The sequence below is a fragment of the Schistocerca gregaria genome, unplaced genomic scaffold (assembly GCF_023897955.1).
Source record: "Schistocerca gregaria isolate iqSchGreg1 unplaced genomic scaffold, iqSchGreg1.2 ptg000280l, whole genome shotgun sequence".
Taxonomy (NCBI): Eukaryota; Metazoa; Arthropoda; class Insecta; order Orthoptera; family Acrididae; genus Schistocerca; species Schistocerca gregaria.
Window position 1 is genome coordinate 507,499 of NW_026061773.1, and position 4,977 is coordinate 512,475.

Here is a 4,977-nt window from a genome sequence, read left to right on the forward strand (position 1 = left end):
CTTCTAAGTTGATGTAATACAAAGGAAGAAGTAGTACAATTCAAGTTTTAGGTATCGATTATTGACTTTTTAGCTGGCTTTGGTGCCTTGGACATGAGCTAGGACCTTAAGATTCTGCATGAAAGGAGGACTAGCAGCCGAGTTGCACGGGAGAATGTGAATAGTGTTCATATGTAGTAAAAACCTGAGACATCCGTCCGTTTTCGTCATTTGTTATCGAATCGACTTAAAGCCAGATCGTCACATTGGCCGCTCTTCTCTCTGAAACGGTTGTACTTATCGTCTGCAAAGCTATGTGGCGTTCTGCGGTATGCGGAGACAGTAAAAGCACCATAGTAGAACACAGATGATGCTTCTAAGTTGATGTAATAGCCAGTAAGATATAGTACAATTCAAGTTTTAGGTATCGATTATTGACTTTTTAGCTGGCTTTGGTGCCTTGGACATGAGCTAGGACCTTAAGATTCCGCATGAAAGGAGGACTGGCAGCCGATTTGCACGGGAGAATGTGAAAACTGTTCATATGTAGTAAAAACCTGAGAAATCCGTCCGTTCTCGTCATTTGTTATCGAATCGACTTAAAGCCAGATCGTCACATTGGCCGCTCTTCTCTCTGAATCGGTTGTACTTATCGATTGCAAAGCTATGTCGCGTGCTGCGGTATGCGGACACACTAAAAGCACCATAGTAGAACACAGATGAAGCTTCTAAGTTGATGTAATAGCCAATAAGAAGTAGTACAATTCAAGTTTTAGGTATCGATTATTGACTTTTTAGCTGGCTTTGGTGCCTTGGACATGAGCTAGGACCTTAAGATTCTGCATGAAAGGAGGACTAGCAGCCGAGTTGCACGGGAGAATGTGAAAAGTGTTCATACGTAGTAAAAACCTGAGAAATCCGTCCGTTTTCGTCATTTGTTATCGAATCGACTTAAAGCCAGATCGTCACATTGGCCGCTCTTCTCTCTGAAACGGTTGTACTTATCGTCTGCAAAGCTATGTGGCGTTCTGCGGTATGCGGAGACAGTAAAAGCACCATAGTAGAACACAGATGATGCTTCTAAGTTGATGTAATAGCCAGTAAGATATAGTACAATTCAAGTTTTAGGTATCGATTATTGACTTTTTAGCTGGCTTTGGTGCCTTGGACATGAGCTAGGACCTTAAGATTCTGAATGAAAGGAGGACTGGCAGCCGATTTGCACGGGAGAATGTGAAAAGTGTTCATATGTAGTAAAAACCTGAGAAATCCGTCCGTTTTCGTCATTTGTTATCGAATCGACTTAAAGCCAGATCGTCACATTGGCCGCTCTTCTCTCTGAAACGGTTGTACTTATCGATTGCAAAGCTATGTCGCGTGCTGCGGTATGCGGACACACTAAAAGCACCATAGTAGAACACAGATGAAGCTTCTAAGTTGATGTAATAGCCAGTAAGAAGTAGTACAATTCAAGTTTTAGGTATTGAATATTGACTTTTTAGCTGGCTTTGGTGCCTTGGACTTGAGCTAGGACCTTAAGATTCTGCATGAAAGGAGGACTAGCAGCCGAGTTGCACAGGAGAATGTGAAAAGTGTTCATATGTAGTAAAAACCTGAGAAATCCGTCCGTTTTCGTCATTTGTTATCGAATCGACTTAAAGCCAGATCGTCACATTGGCCGCTCTTCCCTCTGAAACGGTTGTACTTATCGTCTGCAAAGCTATGTCGCGTGCTGCGGTATGTGGAGACACTAAAAGCACCATAGTAAAACACAGATGAAGCTTCTAAGTTGATGTAATAGCCAGTAAGAAGTAGTACAATTCAAGTTTTAGGTATCGTTTATTGACTCTTTAGCTGGCTTTGGTGCCTTGGACATGAGCTAGGACCTTAAGATTCTGCATGAAAGGAGGACTAGCAGCCGAGTTGAACGGGAGAATGTGAAAAGTGTTCATATTTAGTAAAAACCTGAGAAATCCGTCCGTTTTCGTCATTTGTTATCGAATCGACTTTAAGCCAGATCGTCACATTGGCCGCTCTTCTCTCCGAAACACTTGTACTTATCGTCTGCAAAGCTATGTCGCGTGCTACGGTATGCTGATACACTAAAAGCACCATAGTAGAACACAGATGAAGCTTCTAAGTTGATGTAATAGCCAGTAAGAAGTAGTACAATTCAAGTTTTAGGTATCGATTATTGACCTTTTAGCTGGCTTTGGTGCCTTGGACATGAGCTAATACCTTAACATTCTGCATGAAAATAGGGATAGCAGCCGATTTGCACGGGAGAATGTGAAAAGAGTTCATATGTAGTAAAAACCTGAGTAATCCGTCCGTTTTCGTCATTTGTTATCGAATCGACTTAAACCCAGATCGTCACATTGGCCGCTCTTCTCTCTGAAACGGTTGTACTTATCGATTGCAAAGCTATGTCGCGTGCTGCGGTATGCAGAGACACTAAAAGCACCATAGTAGAACACAGATGAAACTTCTAAGTTGATGTAATAGCCAGTAAGAAGTAGTACAATACAAGTTTTAGTTATCGATTATTGACGTTTTAGCTGGCTTTGGTGCCTTGGACATGAGCTAGGACCTTAAGATTCTGCATGAAAGGAGGACTAGCAGCCTAGTTGCACGGGAAAATGTGAAAAGTGTTCAAATGTAGTAAAAACCTGAGAAATCCGTCCGTTTTCGTCATTTGTTATCGAATCGACTTAAAGTCAGATCGTCACATTGGCCGCTCTTCTCTCTGAAACGCTCGTAGTTATCGTCTGCAAAGCTATGTCGCGTGCTGCGGTATGCGGAGACACTAAAAGCACCATAGTAGAACACAGATGAAGCTTCTAAGTTGATGTAATACAAAGGAAGAAGTAGTACAATTCAAGTTTTAGGTATCGATTATTGACTTTTTAGCTGGCTTTGGTGCCTTGGACATGAGCTAGGACCTTAAGATTCTGCATGAAAGGAGGACTAGCAGCCGAGTTGCACGGGAGAATGTGAATAGTGTTCATATGTAGTAAAAACCTGAGACATCCGTCCGTTTTCGTCATTTGTTATCGAATCGACTTAAAGCCAGATCGTCACATTGGCCGCTCTTCTCTCTGAAACGGTTGTACTTATCGTCTGCAAAGCTATGTGGCGTTCTGCGGTATGCGGAGACAGTAAAAGCACCATAGTAGAACACAGATGATGCTTCTAAGTTGATGTAATAGCCAGTAAGATATAGTACAATTCAAGTTTTAGGTATCGATTATTGACTTTTTAGCTCGCTTTGGTGCCTTGGACATGAGCTAGGACCTTAAGATTCCGCATGAAAGGAGGACTGGCAGCCGATTTGCACGGGAGAATGTGAAAACTGTTCATATGTAGTAAAAACCTGAGAAATCCGTCCGTTCTCGTCATTTGTTATCGAATCGACTTAAAGCCAGATCGTCACATTGGCCGCTCTTCTCTCTGAATCGGTTGTACTTATCGATTGCAAAGCTATGTCGCGTGCTGCGGTATGCGGACACACTAAAAGCACCATAGTAGAACACAGATGAAGCTTCTAAGTTGATGTAATAGCCAATAAGAAGTAGTACAATTCAAGTTTTAGGTATCGATTATTGACTTTTTAGCTGGCTTTGGTGCCTTGGACATGAGCTAGGACCTTAAGATTCTGCATGAAAGGAGGACTAGCAGCCGAGTTGCACGGGAGAATGTGAAAAGTGTTCATACGTAGTAAAAACCTGAGAAATCCGTCCGTTTTCGTCATTTGTTATCGAATCGACTTAAAGCCAGATCGTCACATTGGCCGCTCTTCTCTCTGAAACGGTTGTACTTATCGTCTGCAAAGCTATGTGGCGTTCTGCGGTATGCGGAGACAGTAAAAGCACCATAGTAGAACACAGATGATGCTTCTAAGTTGATGTAATAGCCAGTAAGAAGTAGTACAATTCAAGTTTTAGGTATCGATTATTGACTTTTTAGCTGGCTTTGGTGCCTTGGACATGAGCTAGGACCTTAAGATTCTGCATGAAAGGAGGACTAGCAGCCGAGTTGCACGGGGGAATGTGAAAAGTGTTCATATGTAGTAAAAACCTGAGAAATCCGTCCGTTTTCGTCATTTGTTATCGAATCGACTTAAAGCCAGATCGTCTCATTGGCCGCTCTTCTCTCTGAAACGGTTGTACTTATCGTCTGCGAAGCTATGTCGCGTGCTGCGGTATGCGGGGACACTAAAATCACCATAGTAGAACACAGATGAAGCTTCTAAGTTATGTAATAGCCAGTAAGATGTAGTACAATTCAAGTTTTAGGTATCGATTATTGACTTTTCAGCTGGCTTTGGTACCTTGGACATGAGCTAGGACCTTAAGATTCTGCATGAAAGGAGGACTAGCAGCCGACTTGCACGGGAGAATGTGAAAAATGTTCATATGTAGTAAAAACCTGAGACATCCGTCCGTTTACGTCATTTGTTATCGAATCTACTTAAAGCCAGATCGTCACATTGGCCGCTCTTCTTCTCTGAAACGGTTGTACTTATCGTGTGCAAACCTATGTCGCGTATTGCGGTATGCGGAGACAGTAAAAGCACCATAGTAGAACACAGATGAAGCTTCTAATTTGATGTAATAGCCAGTAAGAAGTAGTACAATTCAAGTTTTAGGTATCGATTATTGACTTTTTAGCTGGCTTTGGTGCCTTGGACATGAGCTAGGACCTTAAGCTTCTGCATGAAAGGAGGATTAGCAGCGGAGTTGCACGGGAGAATATGAAAAGTGTTCATATGTAGTAAAAACTTAGAAATCCGTCCGTTTTCGACATTTGTTATCGAATCTTCTTCAAGCCAGATCGTCACATTGGCCGCTCTTCTCTCTGAAACGGTTGTACTTATCGTCTGCAAAGCTATGTCGCGTGCTGCGGTATTCTGAGACACTAAAAGCACCATAGTAGAACACAGATAAAGCTTCTAAGTTGATGTAATAGCCAGTAAGAAGTAGTACAATTCAAGTTTTA